The 8,755-nt window shown below is 42.9% G+C and overlaps 1 long non-coding RNA gene across 1 annotated transcript; it reads right to left on the bottom strand.

The window, feature by feature from the left end:
* Positions 1 to 300: 300 nt before the first annotated feature.
* On the bottom strand, positions 301 to 8,210 carry LOC141585673 (uncharacterized). The gene is made up of 2 exons (XR_012519289.1): positions 7,297 to 8,210; positions 301 to 649 (listed from the first exon to the last, which is right to left on the bottom strand). It is a non-coding gene; the product is annotated as an uncharacterized LOC141585673 (long non-coding RNA).
* Positions 8,211 to 8,755: the final 545 nt, after the last annotated feature.

Raw genomic sequence — 8,755 nt, 5'->3', positions numbered from 1 at the left:
GCTCTCCTATCAGAAAAATCCACCAGCAAAATGCCCTCAAAAGCTCATGAAATATGTACCAGTGAAGATATGTGAAGCAACTTGATATGCTATTGTAGGACATGTGGTCATTAAAACTGTGTCCACTGAAGTTAAATAGTCTAGATGTAAATCCTTTATGACCCATTACCTACATGACTTAGACAAGATGCTGACCCTCTGTAACTCTCACATGCTTCATGTGTAAACTGGAGGTGCAGAAGTTCCCAAAAGGGTTGCTGTGAGAGTTAAATGATGGTAAGCGCTTTATAAATACCAGCCTTTATTTTTTGCACATGGCTTATGTTTATTTTAAGCATCTGTCTTAGCTTGGAGTCCCCCAGAAGCCAATCCTGTGGCAAGGATTTGAGTACAAGTAGTATATTTTAGACATGATCCCAGGACACCAGTAGTGGAGTAGGGAAGTGAGACGGGGAAGGTAAAGCAGCCAATGATGGGAGGAGGACCACCATCACCATGAGAGCAACTGGATCTCAACGTATCTAAGGGTTCTAGGAGACAGAACAGAAGACATCACAGAGATATACCAGGCAAGGTGTGCGAAGCTGGGTACTTGTCCACAACCCCCCGATCCATCATTGGTTGAGGGCTGCTCCCTAGTGTGTAGCACCTGTGGGACAGAAAGTGGCAGATGGTTCAGAGTCAGCAGCCTTTAGGACATAGAGGTGAGTGCTGAGGAGTACAGGGATGCAGCACACTCACTACTACAGCCCCACATTATTGGTTTCAGATAATCAAATTAGCTGAAACACTTCTACGTGGTTATTTTAATGGATCAGCCCGCTAGAGATAATAATGTAACAAAGCAAAACAAAAAAGCTTTGTCGGACGGGCACCGTAGCTCACGCCTGTAATCCCAGCACTTTGGGAGGCCGAGGAGGGCAGATCACGAGGTCAAGAGATTGAAACCATCCTGGCCAATGTGGTGAAACCCCGTCTCTACTAAAAATACAAAAATTAGCCAGGTGTGGCGGCACGCGCCTTTGGTCCCAACTATTCCGGAGGCTGAAGCGGAAGAATCGCTTGAACCCAGGAGGCGGAGGTTGCAGTGAGCCGAGATTGCACCACTGCACTCCAGCCTGGTGACAGACAGAGCAAGTCTCCGTCTCAAAAAAAAAAAAAAAAAAAAGCTGTGTCTGTTCTATGCTGGTTTTAATGGAAGTACTAAGACAAGAAATAAATTACCTAACATTCAAAAATTAGTACGAGAATTCCCATTAAATCGACACAGAGTTGGGAATAATATATGGAGTTAAAACCATAATTCTGTTTTAAACCTCTTACCACTTCCTCAATATCCAACACCTAAAACTACAGATGTATCTAATATTTTTCACAGTGCTGTGGAATAGCCAAGCCTTCATGAAAATAGTAAAACATCCCTCTTTTTCCAAAAATCATCAAGCTTTTAGCAGCTGCAATAATAAGCTTCCCCAGTAACTGAAACCACTCAAGTTTTTAGGACAAATAACATTTTAAGATTTTCCCATGCATCCAGACAAAGGTTCAAATACTGAAACAATCATTAACACCTACAGACTGCATTCCTAGGCTGAGAAATGTATCTGTTACCTAATCTGATCATTTGTTTTCTTGTCATGTGAAAAGGGGAAAGTCAATATTTTATCAGTGTCTCATTATTGGGCTCTCAATGCAATAGAAATTGACATGGAAACAAAAGAGTTTTCCCAGGAGAGGCTTCAATGGAGCTTATGCCCAGGCATAAGGGAGGTAGCACAAGAGAAAAAGAGAATTCCCTGGCTGACTCTCCAAAAAGAGCAGGTAGGGTTTTTTTTTTTAATTAGTCAAAGCATGAACACTGACACTGGGGGTAGGGAATGCAGGCTGGGCTGAATGAAGCACAGGAGGGGCAAAGTATGCAGGTGGCATATCTGGTTGTGATGGTTTTCTTGAGTCATGGGCCATCTGATGGTCTGGCCAGCATCAACAAGGCTGTAAATCAATTGTTCAGCATTTCTTCCTTGGTTTGATATTTAGATTTCCTAAGGCCAGTTCCTGGAATTCTTTAAGTAAAAGGCATGATTAAACATTATGAAGGAGGGGGCCAGGCACGGTGGCTCATGCTTATAATCCCAAAACTTTGGGCTGGGCACAGTGGCTCATGCCTGTAATCCCAGCACTTTGGGAGGCCGAGATGGGTGGATCACCTGAGGTCAGGAGTTCAAGATCAGCCTGACCAACATGGAGAAACCCCGCCTACATTAAAAATACAAAATTGGCTGGGCATGGTGGTGCATGCCTGTAATCCCAGCTACTTGGGATGCTGAGGCAGGAGAATCACTTGAACCCAGGAGGCGGAGATTACGGTGAGTGGAGATTGAGCCATTGCACTCCAGCCTGGGCAACAAGAGTAAAACTCCTTCTCAAAAAAAAAAAAAAAATTAAAAAGCAAAAATAAAAAATAAATAAAAATCCCAACACTTTGAAAGGCCAAGGTAGTAGGGAAGCAGGAGCCTAAGACAGCCAGAGTGAAAACATTTTGAAATCAACTCTGTCTTAAAAGTAGTGGGGCACACTCTTTTCCAGTCACAACCCATGGTCCTAAGGGTTTACAACTAAGACAGCAGCTTGGTAATGCCTGCAAGGGCAAACTCCTACAACAACAGAGAGTCTAGATGCCCCAATACCAATAACAAGATATGATTTCCTTTGGGAGGCCAAGGTGGGTGGCTCACGAGGTCAAGAGATCGAGACCATTCTGGTCAATATGGTTAAACCCCGTCTCTACTAAAAATGCAAAAATTAGCTGGGCATGGTGGCATGTGCCTGTAATCCCAGCTACTCAGGAGGCTGAGGCAGGAGAATTGCCTGAACCCAGGAGGCGGAGGTTGCGGCGAGCCAAGATCATGTCATTGCACTCCAGCCTGGGTAACAAGAGCAAAACTCCATCTCAAAAAAAAAAAAAAAGATATGCTTTCAAGATCATTATAGTTGTGCTTTGATGTACTTGCACACTAAAATGCCAAAGATAATTTTCTTTAAATCAACAGAACAATAAATTTTTGTCATGCTGTCGGCCCAGCTGCACATTGGCACAGCTTGCTTTAGTCTTCACATGGACAAAACCACTATATGAGAAAAATCTGAAACAAAATGGTATGTTCCTCCTCTTGCTTTCTGAAAATGTGCTACTCTAATGTGCTACTCTGTAGCAGAGTAGCTTCCAATAAACTCTCTCTCCTTACACTGCACTTTACCACTCACCTTGAATTCCTTCCTGTGCCAGATCCAAGAATCCCCTCCTGGGATCTGGGTCAAGACCCCTGTATTAGTCCACTTTCACACTGCTATAAAGAACTTCTAGGCTGGGAGCAGTGGCTTATGCCTGTAATGCTAGCACTTTGGGAGGCCAAGTCAGGCAGATCATGAGGTCCGGCGATCGAGACCATTCTGGCTAACACAGTGAAACCCTGTCTCTACTAAAAATACAAAAAATTAGCCATGCGTGATGGCATGTGCCTGTAGTCCCAGCTACTCGGGAGGCTGAGGCAGGAGAATCATTTGAATCCGGGAGGCAGAAGTTGCATTGAGCTGAGATTGTGCCACTGAACTCCAGCCTGGGCAGCAGAGTGAGACTGCATCTTAAAAAAAAAAAAAAAAAAAAAAGAGAACTTCCCGCTATCCAATCACCTCCCACCAGGCCCCTCCTCCAACATTGGGGATTACAATTCAACTTGAAATTTAGAGGGGACAACATCCAAACTCTATCAATGCTCAAGCTCACAGATGGCTGCCGCCCTTAGGCATCAATCATGTCTGTACCTGAAATCACTTGCCCACCTACACCACCAATCTTACTCATTTATTTATTCAACAAATATGTATTGACAACCTACTCTGTGCCAACACTCTTCTGGGCCCTGGAATACAGAAGTGAAAAAAATAAAATAAATCTGGGTGTGATGGCTCACACCTGTAATCCTAGCACTTTGAGAGGCCAAGGCAAGCGGATCACCTGAGGTCAGGAGTTCAAGGCCAGCCTGATCGACATAGTGAAATCCCATCTCTACTAAAAGTACAAAAACATTAATTGGTCATGGTGGTGGGCACCTGTAATCCCAGCTCTTCTGGAGGTTGAGGCAGGAGAATTGCTTGAACTCAGGAGGCAGAGGTTGCAGTGAGCCAAGATCGCACCATTGCACTCCAGCCTGGGTGACAACAGCAAGACAGCATCTCAGAAAAAATAAATAAATAAGAAAGTAAAAATCCCTGATCCCTGTTCTTGTGGCACTTACGTTTAATTGGAGAAAACAGAAAGTAAATAAGATAAACAAGTGAAAAATAGAGTATGGTAAGTGGTGAGGAGTGTTATGAGAGAAATAAAGGAAAAAAGAGAACTGAAAGGATGGTGGGGCATCTGGTAATTTTAGACAGGCTGGTCAGGGAAGACCTCACTGAGGAGGTTACATCTGAGGAGAGAACAGAAGGAAGTGATGGGAAAGCCATTTCGATTCTTGAAGAAAGAGCATTCTAAACATAGGGGAGAATAAATGTGATAGGATGTGCCTGGTTTGTTCAAGGAAGGATACAGAGGCCAACATGGCAAGAAGTAGAACAGATGAGGATACACTGGAGCAGGTCAGATGAGGTCAGGAAGGGCAACCAGAGGACAGATCCCACAGGATTTCTACAAATCCTCCATAAGGGTATGGTTTCACTATGAGAGTAAAGGGAAGCCTTGGAGAATTTTGGCAAGGAAGTGCCATAAACTGACCTACAGCTTAACAAGATCGTTTTCATGGCTGTGCTGAGAATAGCAGAAGCAGAGAGACCAGCCAAGAGACCATTGCAATAATCTAGTTTAGAGGTGATGGTGAATTAGACAAGGGTGATAGCAATGGAGGTAATGAGCAATGAGAGAATTCTGGGTACATTTTGAGGGTAGAACCAACAGAATTTGCTGATGTGGGATATACAAGAGAAGAGAGAAGGATAAATCTGAAGATTTTTGTCTTGAATAGCTGGAAAAATAAAACTGACATTCACAAGATGCGGAAGATTTTAAGTAAAGCTGATGAGGGGGGGATATCTCAAGATTTCTGTTTTAAGTATGGGAGGTTGAGATGTCTACAAAACATCAAAGGACAAGTGTTGAATAGAAAGTTGCATCTACAAGTCTGAAGCTCTGGAGAGAGGTCAAGGATAGCCATAGATTTGGGTACCAACAGCAGAGAGAAGATATTTAAAGTCATGAAACTGAATCAGAAAACTAAAGGAATTAGTGTAGAGAGTAAAGAGAAGTCTAAGAATTGAGTATGCATGGAGACCCAGGAGGTCAGAGGTCAGGAGATGAGGAGGAACCAGCAAAGGAGCGTGAAAACCAACAGCCCAGATAGGTAGGTGCGAAATCAGGAAGAGTGTGTGGGATTCTGGAAGCCCAGTAAGCAAAGTTTTTCCAAGTGAAGAGAAGACATGACTGACTATGTTCTATGAGATGAGGACTTAGAATTGGCCATTGGATTTAGCAATGTGAGATTCCTTGGTCACCTTGGTGAAAGCAGTTTCAGGAAACTGGTGGGAAGAAACTTTGAGAATGAAATGCCAAACGCAACAATGACAACTAAAATCTAAGGCATAAAATTCACGGAGTAGACAAAGAAAAACAAAAACAAAAAACAAAATCCTTTTAAGGACCTGCTGGTTTCTCAGGCCAATACTATCAAAGCTTTAAGGTAAAAGTGAGTCTTGCCTTATATAACTTGTTTAGAGAAAAGGCAAAGAAGGGAATAGTCCCAAATTATTCTTTATTTTGGGATGAAAACTGGCCCAGGATATCACAAACACAAAACCAAAATAAAACATAGGCCTATCTCCTTTGTGAAAAGAAATGTAACGATCCTAAGTAAATGACTAATAAGCCATGTCTAGCAGTGAGTCCAGAGAACAAATCTCAGGGCCGAGCAGAATGTATCGTAGGCCAGGATAGTTTGGCATTAGAAAATCCATTAATATAGTTTACCACATTAACAAATTAAAGGAGGAGGGGAAATGCCTAATCAATAAAACTAAATACCCACCACTATTGAAAACTCTTACAAAAATAAGACAAGAAATTTATTTGACATATTAAAGGATATCTGCCAGAAGCCTAGCATAAAGCGCAGAAGAGGTGATGGAATATTAGAAGCTTTTCCACAGCCGGGCGCGGTGGCTCAAGCCTGTAATCCCAGTACTTCGGGAGGCTGAGGCGGGTGGATCACGAGGTCAAGAGATCGAGACCATCCTGGTCAACATGGTGAAACCCCGTCTCTACTAAAAATACAAAACATTAGCTGGGCGTGGTGGCGCGTGCCTGTAATCCCAGCTACTCAGGAGGCTGAGGCAGGAGAATTGCCTGAACCCAGGAGTCAGAGGTTACAGTGAGCCAAGATCGTGCCATTGCACTCCAGCCTGGGTAACAAGAGCGAAACTCCGTCTCAAAAAAAGAAAAAGAAAAAAAAAAAAAAAAAAGAAGCTTTTCCACTAAAGTCAGGAACAAGATAAGGATGGCCACCAGATAGCATTATGCTTCCAAACCTAACCCAGGCAATGACAAGAATTAAAAATTAGTTATAAAAACTACAAACAGGCCAGGCGCCATGGCTCACGCCTGTAATCCTAGGACTTTGGGAGGCCAAGGTGGATGGATCACGAGTTCAGAAGTTCGAGACCAGCCTGGGCAACAGAGTGAAACCCTGCCTCTACTAAAAATACAAAAAAATTAGCCAGGTGTGGTGACTGGTACCTGTAATCCAGCTACTTGGGAGGCTAAGGCAAGGAGAATCGCTTGAACATGGGAGGCAGAGGTTGCAGTGAGCCAAGATGGCACCACTGCACTCTAGCCCTGAAATAGTACAAGACTCTGTCTCCAAAAAAAAAAAAAAAAAAAAAAAAAATCAGAAACAAAGAAATAGAACTCTCATTGTTTGTTGCTTATATCTTATTCCCAAAACATCTAAGAAAATTAAATGGAAAATTATTAGAATTAATGAGGGCTCAGTAAGATGGCTGGCTATAAGACTAGTATACAAAAATCAAATCTTTATCTTTAATAAGCAATAACAAATTATAAAGTATAATTAATTAAATTACAAAATAGTGGGCGGGTGTGGTGGCTCATTCCTGTAATCCTAGCACTTTGGGAGGCTGAGGCGGGCAGATCCTGAGGTCAGGGCATCGTGACCATCCTGGCCAAACTGGTGAAACCTCGTCTTTACTAAAAATACAGAAAAATTGGCTGGGTGTGGTGGTACATACCTGTAGTCCCAGCTAGTCGAGAGTCTGAGGCAGGAGAATTGCTTAAACCCAGGAGGCGGAGATTGCAGTGAGCTGAGATCTCGCCACTGCACTACAGTCTGGGCAACAGTGGGAGACTCCATCTCAAAAAAAAAAAAAAAATACAAAATACCTTGAAATAATCCAATTAAGCCATGCATAGACTCTAATTAAGCCATGAAGAAAAGTAGGGCAGGTGCAGTGGCTCATGCCTATAATCCCAGCACTTTGGGAAGCTGAGGTGGGAGGATCACAACAATCCAAGAGTTCAAAACCAGCCTGGGCAACAAAGTGAGACCCTGTCTCTACAAAAAATAAAACAAATTATCCAGGCATGGTGGCATATGCCTGTGGTTCCAGCTACATGGGAGGCTGTGGCAGGATCACTTGAGCCCAGAAGGTCAAGGCTGCAGTGAGCTGTGTTAGTGCCATTGAGCTCCAGCCTGGGTGACAGAGAGAGATCCTGTCTCAAAAAAAGAAAAAAGAAAAAGAATAGCATCAAGTTTTACTGAGAGTTACAAAGGAATGCCTAAACAATTACAGAAATATGGCTGGCTGTGGTGGTTCATGCCTATAATCCCAGCACCGTGGGAGGCCAAGGCAGGCGGGTCACCTGAGGTCAGGAGTTGGAGACCAGCCTGACCAACATTGTGAAGCCCTGTCTCTACTTAAAATAGGAAAATTAGTCAGGTGTGGTGATCCATGCCAGTCATGCCAGCTACTTGGGAGCCTGAGGCATGAGAATCGCTTGAACCCAGAAGGCAGAGGTTGCAGTCAGCTGAGATCATCTAACTCCACTCCAGCCTGAGCAATAGAGTGAGACCCTGTCTCAAAAAACAAAAGAAAACAAGCAAACAAATAATAATTGCAGAAACATGCCATGTTCACAGGTGAAAAGAATCAATATTGATTATTAAAAACAGATTGATTATTTAAAAACACAAATTATTAAAAAACAGTGCAATACCAATTAAATACCATCAAGATTTTTAAATAGAACTTCACAAGAAGATTGTAAAATTCATATGAAAGAGAAAATGTGTAAGGATAACTAAGGACAATTTTTACAGGAAGAACAAGGGCCCGTCAAATATTTAAAATATACAATAAGGGCCGGGCGCGGTGGCTCAAGCCTGTAATCCTAGCACTTTGGGAGGCTGAGGCGGGTGGATCACGAGGTCGAGAGATCGAGACCATCCTGGTCAACATGGTGAAACCTCGTCTCTACTAAAAAAAAAAATACAAAAAATTAGCTGGGCATGGTGGCGCGTGCCTGTAATCCCAGCTACTCAGGAGGCTGAGGCAGGAGAATTGCCTGAACCCAGGAGGCAGAGGTTGCGGTGAGCCGAGATCACACCATTGCACTCCAGCCTGGGTAACAAGAGCGAAACTCCGTCTCAAAAAAAAAAATATATATATATATATATATATATATATATAT

Source organism: Saimiri boliviensis, chromosome 9 (assembly GCF_048565385.1).
Source record: "Saimiri boliviensis isolate mSaiBol1 chromosome 9, mSaiBol1.pri, whole genome shotgun sequence".
In the NCBI taxonomy this organism is placed as follows: domain Eukaryota; kingdom Metazoa; phylum Chordata; class Mammalia; order Primates; family Cebidae; genus Saimiri; species Saimiri boliviensis.
This window is presented reverse-complemented; position numbering and strand designations above follow the sequence as displayed.